At 35.6% G+C, this 23,074-nt stretch overlaps 1 protein-coding gene across 7 annotated transcripts in view; it reads right to left on the bottom strand.

Moving 5' to 3' along the window:
* The window catches only part of LOC150082865 (uncharacterized), a 175,930-nt gene extending 155,969 nt beyond the window's left edge, over positions 1-19,961 (bottom strand). For 3 of the 7 annotated variants that reach the window (XM_090377634.1, XM_090377637.1, XM_090377640.1), the window contains exons 1-2: positions 19,880-19,961; positions 3,514-3,602 (exon numbers count right to left, since the gene is read on the bottom strand). The gene's annotated coding sequence lies outside the window, so the exon portion shown is untranslated. The other 4 variants (XM_090377633.1, XM_090377636.1, XM_090377638.1 and 1 more) reach the window with 2 other exon arrangements.
* Positions 19,962-23,074: the final 3,113 nt, after the last annotated feature.

Genomic DNA, 23,074 nt, shown 5'->3' with positions numbered 1-23,074 from the left:
GAGAGAGAGAGAGAGAAAAAAAAAAAAAAAAAAAAAAAAATTCACATTTTCTGTAGAAATCAATCCAAATGTACTTTGAATTTTCCAAATCTCTTGGCCTAACTGGTTCCAGTTAGTAATTAAAAACTCACTGGCTAAAGGAATTAACACAATGAAACTCATGTTGAACTCACTTCCCCATTTTAGATAACAGGAACAGCTGATTTGGTATTGCACAGAGACTGAAGGGACTAACTTGCAAAGGTAAGCAAATAACATGGAAATAGCAGCACATACTGAAGATTTCAGAACAAAGTCGCTTTATTTGAAATGAACCATGAAAAAAAAAATTTTTTTCACACCCACCTGGAGACAAAAACACACATTTATATAGTCAGCAAACTTCCATTACAGTGCTTTCTAGGGGGCTTACCCTAAACAGCACTGTAAGTTGTAAAGCAATTGCAATATAAACAAGATTAAATAAAGTAACATAATAATAATGTCTTGAATAAAATTTATTGATGCCATATGAACACACAATAAAAAAATTCAGAAGAGTCTAAATGCATTAATAAATGGCTAAACACGTGTAAAAAGTAAATTTCCCACCTTCAATGCTTTAAACATGAAATAAACAAATATCACTGGCAGTGTAAATGTTATCTAAAATTATTTCTATCATCCCTTCTCAAAACCAAAAATCAAGAGGAAGAAGTTTTATATCTGAGTTTCTTTCATGGGACTTAAAAAAAAAAAAAAAAAAAAAAAAAGTGGAAAAGTGTTTCAAACAGGGGCACTATAAGCACATAGCACTTCATAAGATCAACCAAGGTCAATAGCAAAAGTTAAAATTGGAGTGCTACAACCTGACCATACTCTGTTACAACTGTCTTCCTTTTGTTCAGTTGATCTTCCTTTCAACTGGGTTGAAAGGAAGATCAATAGCAGACTGCCATTATGAAAGTTTCTTAATGGGTTTTTCTTTTTCCCCTGGTTATTAAATACGATCTCGTTCAAAAAAAAAAAAAAAAAAAAAAGTTTATTAATTTCCGTATTTATACTTTGAAAAATCATTTATTCAGTTTCTCTCTCTTTTTAAAATTTTCAATCTGACACCAGTTTTGGGAAGTTTATAACACAACTTCCAATAAAAAGTTTTTCCTCGAAATTTTGTTATTAAGTCAAAATACACACAAAAGCAAGATTTTATAACAATACAAAAAAACAATATATTATGAGTAGCAAATGCTTCTTGTTGTGCTTTTGCAAGGTAAAAACTGATGTGAATGTTTCAAGTTAGATCTCTTTTCAGAAGATAATGTGACTGCCAATAGATTCTCTTAAAATTGTTACGTAACAATTTCTACAGAACGATATTGTTATCAAACCTTTCAGGACGGAAAGGTTCGGTAGGAATAATGTTTTTGAAAAACAGTTCCACACGAGTAATGCAAACTTATTTTTTATTCAGCAGCCAATGTTGCTTTCTGTTAGACACCAGGCTTTGCAATTTGAGATGTGCTAATAGATGAATTTCCTTGAAATTTTGTTAGTAGATGAAATAAAAAATATTTTTATCTTCACCCTCACAAAAAAATTCACCATGAGGAGCAAACATTTTATATTTCTTTGTGTGTAAAGAAACTATTAATAGTGCAGTTCTTTCCTATTCCCAGTGTAATCACATGGAAGCATGCAAACCAGATGTTTCGAAAATTCAGCAAATGAGATAGCTCCTTCTGAAGCAATTAACAGTGAGGACAACAGTCACTTGTTTTTACGTTGGGAATAAACTAAAAAAGGCTTAGTAGCATTTCATACTTAACTTTTTTTTTTTTTTTTTTGTTTTCATAATAATTAACAGATTTATGGAATTTTCAATGGATAAATCAAATAAAACATTTTTGTTGAAAAATATTAGTTTTAGCTATGTGGATGGAGCACACGAACAGTACTAATCAGTGAATTCCTTCTTGGGTACCAATCAATCCACCTAGACTACCCATGTGAACAAGCAGGTGTTATAATGTGAGTTTAATGTGCAAACATATGTACTCCAAACAAAGTTAAATATGCATACTAAATACATTTCTTTAAGAATTGCTTATACTGATGTATCAAGCAAATTTTAACTGTCTTCCGATTACAGCCAATCCACTCTCAACCATAGCATTATTTTCATTATTTTTCGTTTCAGTTCATATCTAATGTAATGTCCTTGTCCTTTTGCTACCACCTGAGCACTGACCCTTCCTTTTATTAAACCATTTTCAAGGGTGAAATATTAGGTTAAAAATGTCAAAAAATATATGGACATTTATCATTGGAATGTCAAGACCCAGACTGGCTGGGTAATAGATGTTTCTCTGTGTGCAGAATCTGAAATGATACTATATCACCACTAATATTTTCAAAAGTACCTAAAATACATATATTTATCAATGATGCACACAGGTAAGCAGGTTTATCTGAGTGAAAATTTCTGTCTGCAGAACTAAAAACATATTAGCAGCATGCAATAAGTGTGAGTTAGACTACTATAAATAATAACATGGGTGGAAATTTGCTTGCCACATAAGTGACTCAACATAAATCAAGCACATGTATGTTTGTAAAGAAAGCCAGAGTTTTATAGGAACACCCACCATATATATTTAATGTATTTTTCTTAGAACTCTACTACATTTGCTCCACCCTTATAAATAAACCAGCCAAATCAGGATTGTTAACATTGTGTAATGGATTCTATGACATCATTACTAAAAGCTCAACATCATTATATTTGTTGAAAATGAATGGGGTAAATAAGAATGCATCATAATACTGATGATAATGAGTTATATATGGCTTAGTACATGTTATGAGCAACTATGCCGGACAAATAATGCATGATGGCAAGTGGCAATTTTCCATTTCTGATAATATCGCCATGCTTTTCTTACAGTATTATTACGAATTACTTGTACAGAAGCACTTCACCACCAGTCTGTCAATTAACTTGAAATGAAAATTTTATTTTGAAGTATTTTTATATCTTGAGATGTGCTGTGCTGAGAATTACAATAAAAAAATCAATTTTATTGGAAAAAGAATTTATGAATCATATTAACAAAACACTTGCAGATAATATCATCAGTATATCAACAACAATAGTAACAAGACTTGAAACTTATGAAATTTAATAGCTTTTTCATGTTACACAGGAAGGATAAATTTATATGCTCTGCATTTATTGAAAAGGCCATTATTTAGCTACTAGAACACAGCATACTACTTTATGAAGATTCAAATTATTTAATAATAAATAAAACTGTTCTTTAAATTTTTCAAATGAAACAGTATGCTGAGTAAAACTGATGTAATAAGAAATCTGTATCACAAATTTATTGAACACCCATTTACGATGTCATTATTCAATAGACTTGTGGTACAATATTGATTGTTAAACCTTCATTACATGAAGGAACATGTATTCCATAAACTGCGTGTATAATATGTAAGTTGTTTGTTGAAGATATATGGTACACTTACTATCCTTCAAGTTGTGATGATGGAAAAGCCAAAGCTAACAGCAACCTCTTGTCTCTTGGATGCTAAGATAAATAATTTGTGCAAACCTACTGGAAGAGAGGGGAGAAAAAAATATATATATAAATCATGTTTTGATGCACAATAAAAATTGAGAAGTACATTCTTTCAATTATATACATCACTACCCTCAACTAATAATGGAGTTAATTTATGCCAGTAATTACCAACTTATTGGCTAAAAGAAAACTTCCTAGTTTTTTTTAAGAATTTTTGAGCTCTAGTTATAGAATCAAAACAGTGAAAATTTTTCCTTCATTTTGTTATCTCCTCTTGGAACCTTATAGACTTTATCCCCCTCCAATATGCCTGGCTACCAAGCTCTAGCCCCACATTCAAAGTATTTTGTCACATGGGTAACCTTTTGTAGATCTTACTAAGCAGACTGTCCATCTTTAGATCCATTCAAGAAGCTTTTAGGTATGGTCTCCATACTTGTACACAGGATTTGATTCAAGGTGTAGTCTTACAACTGCTTTATACAGTGGGATTATAACCTCCGTCTGCCCAAGCATGAAGCCTCTCAAAGGCATCCACAGATAGACCACCATGGACCATGGATGGTCAGAAGAGAAGTGTACTCAACACATTTGTTGTGGCTTAAACTACCACCTTAATAAAAAATATTCAAAAATCACACACCTGAGTCAATCTGTGTGGGGGGGGGGGTGAAACATTTTTGGGTTTCTTCTCACTAGGGATGAATTAGCCAGCCAAGGCAAGGGCTGCTTGAAAAAATATCCAGTTTTTCTTCTGAAAAATCAGAATTTCATCCATGTGGATAAAAAAACCCCTTCATGAGCATACTCACCAACCTGCAGCAAACCATGTTAAATTTTTCAATGGGAAGGGGAAAAAAATATATACACATTTATTCACATAACACTGCTCTTTATTAAAATAAAAGATGTTTTAAATCAAATGAAAGTAGATAAGCATAGCTTGCTGTGTGACCTTATCTCCTTTGTGGAGAAAGATAAGTAAATACAATGGAGGTCAAATTATCTGCTAGGGCCCCATCTTGTCAGGAACCACAAGGTTTTGGCATTAGAAGCAACAAAGGGACATAGCATTTCAATAACATCTATTATTTCAGACACCAGTGCCTTGTGGTTCCTGAAAAGATGGGATCCCAGGAGATGAAATCTGCCTCCATTATATTTTAATTGTATTCAATCATTTATTCTTTTGGCATTTTAGTTCACAAATGCAAAAATGTCTAAAGAACCTTCGCAGAGAACAAGGTCATGTCATCACTATATGTGCGATTTCATAATTTTAAAACTCATTTAACCCCAGGGGTTCACATCTGGTGAATATGGGCTTGGGACACCCAGGGTCCTGAGCTGGATATCATCATTCTCTCATTCTCTCTCTCGGGATTTTTTTTTTTTTTTTGGCTGGTGCAGCATAAGCCTCAGGCTTCCTTGCACCATATGGTTAATAATAATAATAAACAAGCAATGTATGCCAATAGATTGCATTTCCTGCATATGTTTTCCCTCACCCACAGCTGCATTATAAGCTTTTCAACTTGGGGTGTACAAAACATCTCCAAGTGATCTCTCACAGAAGAAAAATCTAGATTCCACACAGGATTATGCCTTATAGCAGATTTAACATAGTTATAATGCCCAGCTAACACTGTCACTGCATAACTACCAATACAGCAATTCAGCATTTTTAATTAACAAATAATTTTATATCAGTTTTAATAAACCAAAACTCTAAATGCAAGTCAGGATTTTCAAAGGTAAATTAATCCCAATATGAAACATGTTACGGTAAACATTTAATTGTTAATTACCCAAGTATAAACATTCAAATTGATTAAGTGTCCACGACTGTCAGGAAAATAACTGCCTCTCATTAATATTTCAGTAATTAAAGTTTTAAGATCAGTACCTAATTATTACAGTAGAATATGAATTGATTATTTTCTAATTCTTATACATGCAAAATATTCAAGTCAATAGCAGAATTTGCTGCAGTGAAATATACTGCATGACGAGGGAAAAATGTAACAAACTATTTTACCTTTCTTGATGTTTGCAATTTATTTTGCATATATTGTTTGTTTATTAATATTTATGGACTTTCAGCGGTTCACAGAAAGATTACAATGCCCAGCATCTGACAGATAATACAATTTTCTTTTTTTCTGAATTTTGAGTAGGATTTTATCCTCCATGTACCTTTCCCCCATTAATTTTCTCAAAATAATGCAGCATTTTGTTTTCATTGCAATTTAATATAGATTATGAGAGGTGAAGGGTTTAGTTGGTGTCTGACAGACATCGAGCAAACAAGCATCTATTTTTTTTAACACAAGAGAATCCCAATTATCCAAAAACAATTGAAACTGAAAGACACACTAGGAAGATTTATTTTGGATAATCAATTCTAAATGAACCCCATCTACATATTAAAGGAAAGCACATGAATGAGAGAATTATAATAATCTGCATTTATTATCTACACATACTTATAGTTTTAAAATAATTTTTCTTCTGCTTGAAAGATGTCAGTGTCACTGTGCACCCCTCCATATTCCTTTCCTCTCAACCTCCATCCATGTACTCTTAGGTTATCTCTACCCACAAAAATCTAGGATACTATTTACTGGTTTATCCTGACCCCATCTATTTACCCATCTGAACCATCTCAGTCTTCCCCCCCCCCTTTATTTTATCCCAAATTTGTGCAACCCCTAAACTTTCTCTAACATAGTAATTTCTCACTTTATCTATTCTGGTAACTCCACTCATTGATCTGCAACCTTTGTTCTCTGTTTTGATGCTCATCACTCTAAACCATATAACATAACGGGCCTAACCAATAATCTATGCTTACACATCACTGATTTATTTACTTATTAACTCGCTCTGCAGCATAATTAGAACTGGGTTGCTAACACACTGATTGCTTGTCTCCACTTCAACCATCCACCAAAAATTCTGTTGGTCACATCCTCAAAATATTCTTCCAAATTACAGATCAGTAAGTAAACATTCATTTACCTAACCAAGTAATTCGCTATGTCACTGAAGTTAAAAATAATTTTAAAAAGTAATTAAAAATTAAATTAAAAATAAATTACTGTAGTGTCTCAGGGTCTATTGATTTTTTTCTTTAATTATTATTTGTATTATGTATTTTGTCCCCTTTGAGTGATAAAGGAGATACATTTTCCTGATATTTAAATAATTATCTCAAAAGGTTAATTCCATACCCAGCTGCCAGCAGGACAACCACCATACACAAACATGAAAATTGCAGCACTAATACCAAATTTAAACTGCTCACTTCAATCCTCACAAACATACATATCACTGAATACAGCTCTTATCTCTCAGTTGCTAAAATGCCACTATTCTTTTCCCAACTGATCAACAAGAGCTTTACTTGATGTGCATTTTTCAGGATTAGTGAATAGAATTTAATGACATAAGTATCTCCTCCCCCTTTATTTAAATTGCTTTCATATCTTGTCAACCATTAGCAATTTCTTTTATATGTGTAGACTAAAGGTTTAAAATTATCTTTTTCAACTACTCAGGATTCTGTACCAACATGCAGTGCCACAATATTCTACTATCAACGGTCCATACTGTCAATGTTTTGCATACAATGCTGCAACATTTCAGAAAAAACTTTCCATCACTGTAAGGTTTGGGTTCAACAATAGGAAGCCAACAGGAACTTGCTTACAGCAAGTTCCTGTTGGCACTTGCAATCTATCTAAGCAAGATAGATTGCAGTGCCTTTTAATTAAAACAATCTACACACACACACACACACACACACACCATTGCAAAAACCTGAAATCCAATAAACAAGGAATTATTAGTTCACTTTGGTTAAGACCCAAAACGGTATGTCGAAAGTCAGTAAAAACAAGGGCATAGGAACAGGACATTTCTTATGCCCACCCAATGTCCTTTTTTAATAACCAGAAAAGTGAATGAATTGGGAAATTATCACTGAAACAGTGATAATTTCCTAATTCATTCACCATTTCTGGTGTTTAAAAAAAGTTACCAACAATCTTTTGAGATAGGGAATATATCCTCCCTATGACCATGTAAAAAAAAAAAGAAAAAAAAAAAGGGATAATCAGTGCATAAAGGGAAAGCAGTGGTGATAATTTCCTGATTCATCTTTTTTTTTTTGTTCCTTGATTTCTCAACAGGGACATGGGATATCTCCTATTCCTGCAAAGTTCTTTGGGTAATATTCACTATATCTGGAGTACTTCAGTTAGATCGTAGATATAGCTTAGCTTAATTTTCAGCACTCACCTTATAGTAATCGGCTTAGTTTGTTGCAAGTTACCACGTACATAGTAGTTATGAAATTTTAACAACTTAAAGAAATTATAAATTTAAAAGTTACTAAATTATGAGCTTTAAAAATTTGCTTAAGAAAGGAAAGTGCACCTTCCTTTCTAGTCATTACATCACAGCACATGACTCCTTAATATATCATCAGTACTTCAGTTAGATAATGGAAATTGAAGGCTTTTAGAATATACAACTTTTATTTCCTCCTCTTCATTTTATTATTTTTTAAAATTTATTTGTATAATATGGTAGTAGTGGACTGAGATGTTAAACGCCGCTCAGTTTACATTCTTGTTATTTTAACTTTTTCTGGTAGCAGTTTGGCTTTGCATCAAGAGGGTTCTTAGCTACTATAGTTATTTCTCACTGAACGAGAGCCACCACTGTGCAAACCTGGTGCATTGGCAGGCTGATAGAATGTTTGTCAGTTGCTGTCTGATTCACTGATTCCATAACTATTGATGTCTTGTGACCTTCTGATGAGACAGGACTCAATGGTCACTTATTTTATTTTGTTTCATATTTTGGTCACATTGATCAGTTGATAATATTAAACACGAGTGATATTTTACTTTATTTGGCTTCAGCTAATTAGGGATACCTGTTTAAATTTGTTTATTTAGTTCTGCTTTATTTGTTTATGGTTTGATAAAACTGCCATACTGGCTGTTAATTCTAAATTGGTGGTGTATGTGTGTGTGTGTGTATATATATATATTTTCTTTCTGCAATACCCTCATCCTTAATTTTGTTTCTACCTCCCCTTTTAGTTTCTTCACTGTGTATTGTATTTGCATCTGTAACCTGGAAGTTCTGCCATCTATGATTTGCAGAAAAAAAAAAAAAAAAAACTTTCTAAAAACCATAAAAGGCAAAATTTCCAGGAAAACAGGCTAATGGCACAGGCTTCAAGAATACACTTTCATACCCTTTTAAAGACACTTTATTTACACTGCAACTACAAATGCACTAACAACAAAAAGCATTTCCACATACATAAGGTAGCCAAGGGATTGTAAAATGAAAATTTCCTTAGGGGTGAAGAACAAGTTATGTGACCTCCCCAACTCACCCAACCTACATCCATTAGCTTTTCACTTTTGGAGTACCTGAACAACTGGTTTTAGATATACAAAACTGCTGAAGAGAAAAACAGCTACTATTGCATACCATAACAATTACACTATCTGCATGGATCACTTGTTTTTCAAATTGGGACATAAAGGGCAAAAGGAAGGAAGGCATTTGATTTTTGTCAGAAAAGATAAATAAAAATAAGAAAAAATTATGGCTGATTAGTTTAGAATTTGAAATATGGCAGATATCATCATGATGCATTAGTATATTGTATGCAATTTATACATGCTTTGGTTGGATGAAAAGCTATGCAAATCTCACCTAACACCAAGACAAATTTATTACTCTTTTGGTATAACCCTACCATAGTGCGAATAAATCTATAAAAAATTACCTGTAATCAAGCACATCTTTTTCACAGTGTAGAATAACAGTGTTCATAATTACTGTTCTTGCTTTAATGCTTCCTACTTACTAGCAAACTTTAACTCTTCAAAGCCTTTCAGATCAAGTTCATAAGAATGGTTCTCTTTATTATTAATCCCACAGTAGGAGTTCTGAATTGTGTTTTATTTACATATGAATCTCATAGTATAGAATAGTATAGAGTAACTTTAATTTATGATGCCACTCACTTGATACATTAACACTAAGTCAGTCATGCTCCTAAACAAACATGTATTTTATATCTATTACTCCACTTGTTTTCATTATAATTATATTTTTAGCCTTGCTAAATTAGAAGTGTAACTGATTTACATAATTAATCCCATTTCCCATTGCATGAGATGTCTTGCACTGTGTGGTTCTTTCAGTTATACTGTTGGTGGGGTGGTACCATCCTTATTTGTCTATATAGTAACCCTGAAGGAACAAACGTGGATGGAAGAATGAATAAATTACTAGAGAAGAAATGTTTGTACACTCCAACCAACTCCTAAAAAGGGGAAGTTTCACAAACAATTAACCTCTTGTAATCTTTAATAAATCAAATACTGCATCAAGCAGAGAAAGCTACTGGAAAAAGTACATTGGAGAGAATATGATCCACTTACAAATTTAATAGGAGGGATGGACTGGGGAAGCAAACATCTTTCTGTAGCCACATGATTCACAGAACGTTAATTTATCTTTAGAATGGCTTGTTTGTTTTAGAGTTTTATGACGCATTAGCATCTAAGGCTATAATGCGCCAAGTCAATTTTAGAATGGTTGTTATGTTTGTTGTTTTAGGAGCATTAGCAACTAAGGCCATATTGCTCCGGGATATGCGGTGGTCACTCCCTGACCTTTCCGCATCCTTAGTATTTGGTGGTGATGAGCTCGAACCAATTAGAATGGCATATGCATCTTTCGGGATCAAGATCAAATATGCTAATATAGAAAGGTATCTAAACACAGATATCTGCCCTGCAGATCTCCTAGTGCTGCCATCTGCCGGTGACCATAATGCGAAACCAGGAGTACATGCGATCTCGAGACCAGAGGTGGGCACGATGCATCTCTCTCTCTCTCTCTCTCTGCATAGCTAGGCAGCAAACCTGACTGTACCTTTCAACCTGATAAAAGAGCAGTCACCACGCATCCTCGGTATTTGGTGGTGATGAGCTCGAACCAATTAGAATGGCATATGCATCTTTCGGGATCAAGATCAAATATGCTAATATAGAAAGGTATCTAAACACAGATATCTGCCCTGCAGATCTCCTAGTGCTGCCATCTGCCGGTGACCATAATGCGAAACCAGGAGTACATGCGATCTCGAGACCAGAGGTGGGCACGATGCATCTCTCTCTCTCTCTCTCTCTCTCTCTCTCTCTCTCTGCATAGATAGGCAGCAAACCTGACTGTACCTTTCAACCTGATAAAAGAAGAGCAGTCACCATGCTGACTAAATCCGGCAATCATCTCGTCAAGTCTGACCACCAGATACAAGTGAACATTACTAGTAGGGCGAATCATGGTGCCACACCCTGCTCAAGAGGAATCCACCTCCAACCAGCCACCATCCTCAGGGAAAGGAACCCTAGAAACTTAATCCAGATCAAGCCCGTCAACAAGAAACATGCAAAATGCTTCATGCAGAACATCAGCAGCCTGAAGAACAAGCGCAGTGCCCTGATTGACATACTCCTAAGTGCGGATTACGACTTTATCCTTATTAAAATTTGGTTTTGTGATGACAAGGACATATTGCCTTTAACCACCAACATCAGTTATCAGTCTATTCTGGTGAACAGAAAAGGATGGGGAGTCTTAATCTGCCAAAGGCAACAGCTCCCTCTGATCAAATCTTGGGCATACCCTGGTAGCGATTTTGAAGCTGTTCTGGACTACTATCTAGTCAATAGACTACAGTTGCTAGTATATGCAGTTTACTTACCCCCACCCATTGCAGATCAATGCATTACGAATTTTTCTGCTTGGCTCCTGACCTCCATAAAGTGCAACCAGAAAGTAATAATTCTCGGAGACTTCAACCTGCCCCTGCCAGCGGCATCGAAGCTCCTCAATCAGTTAATTTCGGATCTGTCGAGTCTCAACATCCATTGTATCTGTGTCCCCCCCTCTCTCGCGGAGAAGCCACGTTACAGAGAATCTTTTCCAGCCACAAGTGTTGAAGCGGCAATCAGCTCTAATTCGGCATTTCCCTCCGACCATAGGCCAATTGAAGCTTCTCTCATCCTGTTGAAAGAATGCCATAACCAACCACACCAATCGAACTCTACTAAAAAGATCAGGAAGGCTGTATATGATCCAAAATACCTAAAAATTGAAACAGCAATAGATCTCTTTAGGCTCTACCCCTGGCAAACTCTCAGTGAAATCGATATAGAGGAAGCTGCGTTTTGTTTGTTTGTTATTTGGTTTTTAGGAGCATTAGCAACTAAGGCCACATTGCTCCAGGGATATGTGGTGGTCATTCCCTGATCTTTCCACATCCTCTGTATTTGGTGGTCACGGGCTCAAACCCCAGTCTAATCAAGAAGCTTGTGCTACGCACTGCTGCTCCTGCCCACAGAGGCGCCTGAGGAGGAAGCTGCGTTTTGGCTTCAGAAATGGTTATCTTTCATTGCTAGAGTAGACATGTCAAGGGTTACAGTCATCTGTACACACTCAAAGCCGTGGTGGTCCAGTATCCTTATGCACCAGTTTAAAGAAAAAAACTACTACATGCCCAATTCAAGAGATCACCCACAGAAAGATCATACTCAATAGCCAGATGCAGTTTCCAGAAATCCAAGAAGCAAGCTATCAACTTGTTCATGGAGAAGAGGATAGCCTGTGGACAGCAATCCTAGTTGGCCAATCACATTGGGTCAGCAGAATTGTTAGACCTGGCCAAATGGTGTGATCATGTTACCCGGTTTGTCATAACAGACAGTGCAGCTGCTGATTTCCCCTGGAGCAGTGCCCACTATAACATAACTAGTCTCACTGAGGCTAATCAAGGCCATAAACACCCTGTCCAATAAGAAAACAATGGGAAGTGACTATTCCCACCTTTTGTCTAAAAGTTGCCTCCTACTTCATCAGCGATGAGCTGACGACGTTGTTTAACAGAATTTTACAACAGGGAATCATCCCAAACGCTTGGCTAAATTACAGTCATCGTAGTTCCAAAGGTGCAGAATCCGACCTCAACTACTGACTATAGGCCTATTTCAATCTCATCCCCTTTTCTCAAATGCCTGGAGAAATGCATGTTTAAAGTGGTTGCCAATTAGATCCTTTCCCAGAGACCTCAGCATACACATCACACATTCTCACAAAGATCCCCGATAACATGCATACAGGCCCTGAATTTAAAAATCCTTCAAGCCTGGGAGCAAGGCTATGTTATGCATACTTTTTCTGGATCTGAAAGCAGCCTCTGACTCAGTGAAAGTTAAGCCACTTATGCGCCTCCTGGAGAACTACTATGGTTTCACGTGTAATGTCTTGAAGCTCCTCAGGAATCTGCTAACCAAGAGGTACCTTACCTTCCAGCAAGGGAATAACTGCATCACAAAACAGGTGGAAGTCTGTATACCCCAAGGTGGATCGTTGTCAGCACTGCTTTTTTTCAGCGATATTTATTCCGCTAATGAATGAGATACCTGCGTTTATGGCCTACGCCGATGATATTGCATGTTACCTCTCAAGCCCAGCTAACACCTCACCAGGCAGATGAATTATCGAAGTCTGTCTTCCTGAACAAATATCGGTCCTCTTTCTGTGAATACGCTACTTATTTTGGGCTTAAAATAAACCCTGAAAAATCCAGATATATCATCATCATCTCACCTAGAGCACAAGCAGACCTCAATCCTGCAGCCCTCCATTGGGGGGAATGTTCTCGTTGCCACTCATTCCGTAAAATTCCTAGGCGTGGTAATCGACCAAAACCTAACATATAAGGAACAAATCCAGCAACTGTGTTCAAGAGCATTACGGGCTTTCTGGAGTATGAAACTTGCTCTCTGTAGAGCACACAACAAGAAAACAGTCAGAAAACTTCTCTACTATTTTAGTTCTGTCATCAGTTATGGTATTGAAGTTTGGTCGGCTGCTCCATGTCCAGTCTGAAGATACTCTGAGGGTCTGGAATTCTGGGTCCTAAAGTGGGCCAACAATTGGGCTTACCTACCCTATACAACATAAAAATCACGGCTCTGCATAAATCTGAGTTACACCCCACCCCAGCCTAGCATATGCGAGGAGGCTCACAATGCCGCTTAATCTGTGCTCTGCTGCTCTCGACTTCATTAATATCTGGGAAATAGTAGGCTGGAAAATCACTGGTAGAGCCCTCAGAAACCATCCGGCGCTCTGTTCTAACCTGCAAAAGCTCCCAACCTTCAAGCAGCACTTTTCAAACAGCATCATCAGTGCGCTGAACTCCGCAAACATTGATTTGGATGTGTGGTCCAGAGATTCTGCCTACAGAGAAAGTGCTACAGGGAAGGGCAAATCCATAGTGAAGTGCAGTCAGCATTCCTGCAATTGACAGCGGAATAACTCCCAGTGAAAGTGTCCAGACCAGACTGTCTTAATGTGCTGCAGCTTGTATATAATAACTGTAAAATCTATATAATGCAATGTAAGCTCTGTATATTAGCTCTGTATAATAACTATATAATGCAATGTAAGCTGTATGTAATCTATTAGCACTTTCTGTGTATTTTATGAATTTGTGGACCCACGTAGTTTTTTTTTATGTACTGAATGTAATGTGTACAGTTAATTGTGAGATTCCTCTGGTTGCCTGTAGTGGGAATCATGTCCTTTATTTCTATGAATAAAGAATTTTATTATTATTTAATCCAGAGCCTATCATGAAGGGGTCTTCAAGACCCACAACTTTCAGCTATTTCCTGCTCATCTACTCAGTCCACACAGATGAAAGGCAATAAGTGTTTTCTATGATTTTTCCAAAACTTTGTTTGCTATTACACAAAAAGTAAAAAATTCAAGACCAAATTAAACCGAGTCTCGATAACTAGGTGCACATACTGGAAATCATGAATTTAAATTAACACACACACCTCTCGCATCCCATCATCAACCCACGTGCTCTAACAATACTTTATGGCAGTATATCCAGTCATGTTCTCTGGCTTCACATCATTGAATATGTCTAGCTCATATCCAATTGTTAAGGAAAGCAGATTTTTGAGTGCCATTTTGCTCACTTGACAGTGAGCAAAATGTCAATAAAAAAACCAGCTTTTATGATAATGGGAAGATTATATTTGAATATGAGGATTAAAAAACATACCTAAAGTGCTGCAGAAGTGTTTGGAATTTCAAAATAATTAAAAATGTTCAACAATTGTGTTCAGAAAAGATTTAAAATAAAGGTGGCATCAAAAAGCAAAAACAATTTTAATTAACTTCTTGCTGATTTTTAAGGTTATAAATAGGGTTACTTTGAACCCTGTAAAGCAAGTGCATGTGTGAGAAAATCACTGTATGGCTATACACGAGGAATATCTTTTCTGTAAACAATACTCCATGCACCGAAAATCAGTGCTTTCAGTAGTCCCTTCAGGACTACATAATTTATGGGAGTTATTTCCTATAAGAATTTTTTTCATTCAATTTCAGTACAAGGCATTTTAAAAAAAATTATCATGAATAACTAAAATCATAAAATTAACTTGTGTAGAAATTACTTATTACTAGAAAATAAGTGATAGTCAGTGCAAAAGCAAACTGGAATTGAAGTTAATATTGTATCTAATGACAGTATCCTTAATCCCTTAACTAGTATTATGGTACAGTTCCTGCTTTGTAGCACTTTTACTTATGGTCAAGAGCACTTTTCATTACCTTTCTACTATCTGTTCAACAGTATTTTTACAAATTTTTAACCTGTAAGATGGTTTTTTTTGTGTGTAATTTTCTTAAATTCTGCTTGTGGTCTGAGACCACAAGAATTAATTATTTTCTAACTCTATAATAATACAATTTTTTTAAATTTTTACATAATTGCTTATTACATGCATTTGTTTCTTTTATTTAATGCCTTATACTTACTCGTTTCTGTTTGTACCTATCACAGTTTTGCTATTTTAAGTTCCTTTTCTTTTGTTTAATTTCTAAAGTTCCTAGAATTCAAGTTTTTAAATTTTTTAAATTCTTAATTATTGTTTGCATATCTATTAATAGTATTAATTAGTTTTAATTTTTAACGATCTCTTCAGCAAACTGTGATAGAGTACACAAAGCCCAACAGGTAAGTATCCAATATTGTAAAATTCCTACTTAATGTTGTAATCCGGTGGAGGTCGTAGAATAGAAAGGGGAAATTTCCCGCCTTCTATTTGTTTCATAGGTAGCAATTTTTATAGCGCAGTCGCACTAACGTTACCTTGTGTGTTGATGGTGCATTGGCCTCGGGCCCCGATTTTCATGCCAATGCCTGCAGTGGAAGTTTTGTTGTTGGATCGATGATTTTCTGTAAGCTTTATATGGGTTGTGTTAACATGTGGATTAAAATCTTTTATTTACATGTGTATTAACATTATTTTTACATGCATTTTTGTGCCTTACCTCAGACATCACATCGAAAGGGCTGTCAATCCACTCAAAGCCCCCGACGAAGTAGGGGATTGACAGCCACGTGATGGAATGCAAAAATGTATTATAGTAATAAAATAGAAGTATACTGTTAATAACTAGTAATTACCTTTTGCTACAGATAAAAATTTATTAATAATTTGTCATGAAAATTCATTATCATTAAGCATTCAACTTCTAAACCTAATATGTATAGGCCATGCGGAATTAAGATGACCTAAATAAGGCTAGATTAATGACCAGAATTGTATGAACACTAATGCCTATATGTAAAAACCACCAATAATAAGTAACAATCAAAAATTCGAACAATTAGAAACTAATATATACTGGCACGTATAATGTTCAATTGGCCAATACGACAAAAAACAATGGCATTAACGATGCACAAAGAAAGATTAAAATACAAAAGAATACATACATCTAAACGTAATATTAATATATATATAAAAAATGGACCTTCCTATATTTTTTAACACTATTTCATACCAAACAGACATCTCGTCAACAAGATATAACTATCACAGTGTTTTGTTCTCGAGTTAAGTCATACTGTATTTTGTTACTCAGTACACGATCAAGAACAAAATGTGGTAGGTACTGAAGTTTTACAAAACAGGTTTTCCTGATTGCATAATCATGCCCAAAATCTCTTATTAGCCCCAGAGTAAACACAGGTGCCAAATCATCCCAGTGAGTTTACAATAGTTGTAGCTCAAACTCTTACTAGGTATGACCTGCCTCCTCCCATGTAATGTTAACATGTTTGGAGACTAACATGTGCAGAAATGTATCTTACTTCTTTATTTAGAGACACATGATGTTCTTATACAACTCGCATAACATTAGTGGGCTATTAAATTTTTTTTTTTTTTTCTTTTGAATTTATTGAACTTATTTTTTCCTTCTTATTAGTTTACCCTTATTTTTTTTTTTGGTAGTTGTTGGCGCATCAGCTTCTGTGGCCATAATGCACCTCCCAAGGTTTTTGCAGTACTTTGATCCAAGCCCGAGGCAGGATTCGAACCCGCAACCTTTGGGTTGCTAGCCCGGTACTTTACCCACCCGGCTAGCCCGGTCGGCACCCTTGTTTAGATTTGTACACGAGACTACATTAGTGATAATGGATAAAGTGATTTAGAGCAGTGTTTCCCAACCTGTGGTCTGTGTCACTTAACAATCAATGTTTTTTCTTCCAGTAGTCAATAACCCTATTAACAGCGATGGGAGATACAGGTATGCCTACAACTCAATTATAATATATGTTAAGTACACATACATATCACTGTATTTTTAAAAGAAATAGTTAATACATTTGCATGTATAGTTTAATATTTTTAGTGGTCTCTACCTAAAATATAAGTGGCCTATATCTGAAAAAAAAAAAAAAAATCTGGTCAACAACCAACTAAAACACTTCAGACAGTTATTATTATTATTATTAATGGCAAATTAAGCAGCAACAGCCAAAAAAAATAAAAAAAAAAAAAAAAAGCTTATACATCATCAGCAAAAAAAAAAAAAAAAAAAAACACACTTAACCTAACCATCGATAAGATAATTAGTTCATTTATCCCATTAGCTGAATTGAAGAAACACATGCACACTGCAGTAAATATCCCAAAAAAGATACTGCCATCATTTTTGTCCTACAGAAAAAGACTAGATCATCTCAATTTGCTTTTGATCAAAGAACTATGCTGCGTCATATTAGTAGTAGTAGTGGCATGTGATGCAAGTGTATGAGCTTATGCAGCATCAACCAAAAAAAAAATATATATATATATCACACCATTCCCTCCAAATGCCCGTCCAATTCCTCCTTAAATTTATTCAACCTATCAACTTCTACAACGACAGATGGAAGTTTGTTCCAGCAATTAACCACCCGCTGGCTAAAGGCAAATTTCCGCACATCTATTCTACATCGTCTGGAAAGAAGAAAAATATTCTTTCAACTTCTATAATTCATTGTGAAACAACAGTCAATAAAATAATTTGCTTTGTTTATTATACAAACAGAAGTAGGCACATTCAACTAGTTGGTTTATACCAATATTGTTCAAAAACAATCAGTTGGTCTTGCCAACATGTTTTTTCATAATGCTGTTATTATTAACATGTTTCAGCTTCAATCTTAAATATGATTAAAGTTACCATAAAAATAAATCAGCCTTAAAAAAAAAAAAAAAAAAAGTGGTTTGCTGACAGTTATTACATCTTGGAATTATGATATAGATCTCAATAAATAAATTCACAAAATATTTTTCCCCAATATGAAGTACATTATTTCTGTAGAAAGTAAGCACTCACTGAAGTATTTTGTAGCATTTAATAACTGTATAATGCTTTTTATGTTGTTTGTGTGTGTGTGTGTGTGTATATATATATATATATATATATATATAAAATTATATTAGTGATAAAAAGGAAAGAAAGAACGTTAAAAAGACAATAACTAATATTTATGGGTCAATGCAGTTGCAAGCAATCATGCAATACACCCATAATGTCTATAGAATATTATTGGAAAAAGTAAATCAATCCGATAATAATACCATCAGGGACCTAAGAAAACGCAAAAAAAAAAAAAATATTATCGCTTTTTACCGACAATCTAGATGACTTCAACTGGGGCCAACCACCCAGAATGAAGGCAAAAAACAAGAGGTTCTCTGTTTCTGTGATGATCAATATATGCTAAGTAATTTAAATCTAAACTAAATATAAACTAGTATAGGTCAAATATAAATAAATCGAATGATGATAAAAGTTAAGAAAAATTTTGAAATATATATAAAATGTGAACTAATAAGTACACGACGAAACACATCAAGAATATAATGAATGCAGAAATTTTTAAAAATACTAGTTACATTATATTAAATATACTGATATTTAATATAATATAAATTAAATGAATGGCGTAAATTCTAAACATGGCAGAAAAACGAGTACCGCTTACTTTGATAATACCTCTGGAATTCTATATCAATTTTGGGGGGAAATACAATAAACACTGCATGGAAACAAGGATTATGAAAGTACTAATAAAATAAACATCCGGCTAAATTCCTAAAATCGTAGTATGCCTAATGGTCCATACCAATGGTTTATACGCATTCACATTTAGTAGTAATATTTTACTTATACAAAACAAACATCATAAAGACAGCTTTAACGGCAGGCCGTTTGTCTCATCTGCTTTGCCATTTTACCTTTTTCAGCAACTCTGCCCATTACTTCAAAAAAAAAAATTTCTTTCAATTGTAATGTTGCTCGCATTTACTTATCCCTACAATTCTTCTCCATTTATAGAAAAAAAACCTTTCATAACAAATCACTTTTCACAAACAGGCCTCACCGCACCGCGATTTCCTTCTTAATACAAAAAAGAAACGCTATTGCTAACAAAAGTGAAACTCGCCATGTTTTCCCCGGCGTCCATGAAGCCACTGAAAATCCGCCATGACAGTCAACAAATTTAAACTAAGGCTTTCTTTTTTTTTTAAATCTTCAAATCGAACCAAAAACACTTGATAACTAATTCGTCCATCACATACTTCTCTTGAAGAAAACCCTTCCTTACTCTCTGAATGGCGTAAATATTTAAACGGCGTTCCAAAATCATAATTTGAGTCCAAAATATTTTTAAAAAAACGTCGTTAATGAAATCTCATGATATAAGGATATACACATATATCTTACCCCTCAAAGAACTTGCTACCTTACATTTATACAAATATATATCTTTCATAAACGCTTAATTCTTCAAAATCAAATCTAGAAAGCTACCTCTCATGAATAAAATCATCCGTACTTACTGTGGTAGGAAATCATTACAGAGCATGCGTCACATGTCGTTATTGTTGGGTTTTATCACAAACGATTGGAGTATCATCATGGCGTGCGAGTGCGTTTCGTATTTTCACCTAGGGAAATTGCGTATTGTGACAACATTGTCATGATAATATTGTCTTAAAATATTTTACTTGCTTTATTCCTACATCATATTTCGTAAAATTATACCCAAATCATTCTGTAATTCGCAAAAAACACATTTATATGTAATAATATCTAATATACTGGGTGTCTCAAAAATACACAGCATAACTTCAGAAATGAATTCTTCATATGTAGACAAAAATATTTTATATCAATATAGTTCCGGAAATGCTTGGTTCAAGAATTATTAACCGGAATGCATTATCTCTCGCAGTTGATTTCCTTCATCACAAGGTACTGACAGAATCAGTACTGATACTAATCAGACCTGTTAGTTTAACTTCTGTTCCCGGAATATTATTAATGGAAGCACTGGTTAAAGAAGCACTGCAGGATCATTTAGACAAGACTTCAGTTATAGCTCAGACACAGCATGGTTTTGTTAAGGTCAGGTCTTGCCTGACCAATTTGATTGGATACTATGATGCAGTCACAAAAGAACTGGATGCAGGGAATAACTTTGATATTATATACTTGGATCTTAGAAAGGCTTTTAATACTGTTGCCCATGAAAGACTGCTGCACAAATTGGAGCAGTGTGGCATTAGAGGCAAATTGCTGCTATGGATAAAGGGGTGGTTGAGGGGGAGAAGACAGAGAGTGGTAATCAATGGACACTGCTCATCGTGGACTAATGTTATTAGTGCAGTCCCTCAGGGTTCAGTATTGGGTCCATTATTGTTTTCTGTATTTATAAATGATATTGATGATGGTATATCAAGCTTAATGTCCAAGTTTGCAGACGATACGAAGGTTAGCAGGGTTGTCAAGGACACTACTGACACTATGTTATTGCAACAGGATCTGGAAAGGTTGAGCAGATGGGCTGAGAGGTGGCAAATGAAGTTTAACATTGACAAATGTAAAGTACTACATATGGTAAACAGCAACCCAGAGCAACGTATCAACTCTGTGGTACTACACTGACAGTGGTAGAGAATGAAAGGGATTTGGGGGTGGTTGTGAGGGCAGATATGAAGTTTTCTGAGCAGTGCAGACGGGCTGCAAGAGTAGCTCATGGTGTATTGTCGATGATATACACGAATTTTTCTAGCAGGGATAAGGAGGTGATTATTCCCTTGTATAAGGCAATGGTCAGGCCACACCTAGAGTACTGTATACAGGTCTGGAGGCCTCATTTCAAGAAGGATGTAGAGATGCTGGAACGAGTACAGGGAAGGGCAACAAGATTAGTGAATGGAACAAAGGGGTGCTCTTAGAAGAAAGGCTTAAGTTTTGCAAATTACAGTGTCTGGAGACTAGGCACCAGCGAGGTGATCTGATAGAGGTGTATAAAGCCTTGAATGGTTTGAGCATGCTCAGTGCTGATGGGATTCTTCCTCTTGCTCAGAATAATCACCTGAGAGGGCATAAATTCAAATTGAGGAAGGACAGATGTAGGATAGACGTGAGGATATTTGCCTTTAGCCAGCGGGTAGTTTGGTTGGTGGAACAGACTTCCATCCCTTGTCGTGGAAGTTGATAGCCTAAAGAAGTTTAAGGCTCAGCTGGACAGGTATTTCGAACGAACAGAGGGGTGAAGTGAAAGTGGTTATTTTTTATTTATTTATTTATTTATTGTATTTTATCTTTTTTTTTTTTTTTTGGCTGATGCTGCATAAGCTTGCTTTCTTGCATCAAATGCTTCTACTAATGCTAATGCTAATCTGGTGGTTTTCCATCCCGACCATGTACTCAAATTAGGAGCAAGCGAATATGCACTTTATGTACGGTTTGGCGGACGGCAATCCTCTGAGGGCTCGTCGTTTGTATCACGGAAGGTTCCCAGAACAAAGATGTCCAGGGAGGAAAACGTTTGAAGGTATCCATCGCCGCCTTTGTGAACATAGGACCATTACACCTCGTGCTGCCGACAGAGAACGACCAAGATCTCCGTCTCCTGAAGTAGAGGGGTGGACCAACTGCCTGGCTTCCACACTCACTGATCTAAACCCACTTTTCTTTTGGGGCCATTTAAAGTCATTGGTGTATTCGACTCCGGTAGCTGATGTGGAAACTCTCAGCAATCGAATTGTGGCAGGTTGTAAGACAATACGAAACATGCCAGGTATTTGGCATCGTCGTTGTGAGGCCTGTACTCAAGCAGAAAGTGCACATTTTCAACAATTACTATAAGATGATATGAACAGTTAAGTGTCATAGACAGACCTCCAGGATCATCTAGACAAGACTGCAGCAATAATTCAGACACAGGGTGGGTTTGTTAAGGGAAAGTCTTGTCTGACAAATTTGATAGGACATTATGATGTGGTCACAAAGGAACTGGATGCAAAAAATAATTTTGATATCATATATTTGGATTTCAGGAAAGCTTTTGACACTGTTGCGCATGGAAGACTATTGTACAAATTGCAGCAGAATGGTATTAAGGGTAAGTTGCTACAATGGATAAAAGGATGGTTAAGTGGGAGAAGACAGAGGGTGGTAATCAATGGGTGCTGCTCTTCGTGGACTAATGTTATTAGTGGAGTCCCACAGGGTTCGGTGTTAGGTCCACTGTTGTTTTGTATATTTATCAATGATATTGATGAAAGTATATCAGGCTTAATGTCGAAGTTTGCAGATGATACAAAGGTTGGCAGGGTTGTTAATGACAGTAATGGCAGTGTGCTACTGCAACAGGATCTAGATAATTTGGGCAGATGGGCTAAGAAGTTGCAACTGAAGTTTAACCTTGACAAATGCAAAGTACTGCATATGGGTAGAAGTAACCCCAGAGAAACGTACGAACTGTGTGGTACTACACTTAAGGTGGTAGAAAATGAAAAAGACCTGGGAGTAATTGTGCAGTCAGATATGAAGTTTTCTGAGCAATGCAGACAGGCTGCCAGGGCAGGTCATGGGGTTTTGTCAATGATATATAGAAATTTTGCTAGCAGGGAAAAGGAGGTGATTGTCCCTCTGTATAAGGCAATGGTCCAGCCACGCCTTGAGTACTGCGTACAGGTCTGGAGGCCTCATTTTAGGAAGGATGTAGATTTACTTGAGCGTGT

This window comes from Mastigoproctus giganteus, chromosome 7 (assembly GCF_048544385.1).
Source record: "Mastigoproctus giganteus isolate SK-2022 chromosome 7, ASM4854438v1, whole genome shotgun sequence".
Lineage (NCBI taxonomy): Eukaryota > Metazoa > Arthropoda > Arachnida > Uropygi > Thelyphonidae > Mastigoproctus > Mastigoproctus giganteus.
Note: the sequence above shows the minus strand (reverse complement) of the source record. Positions and strands in the feature narration are given on the sequence as shown.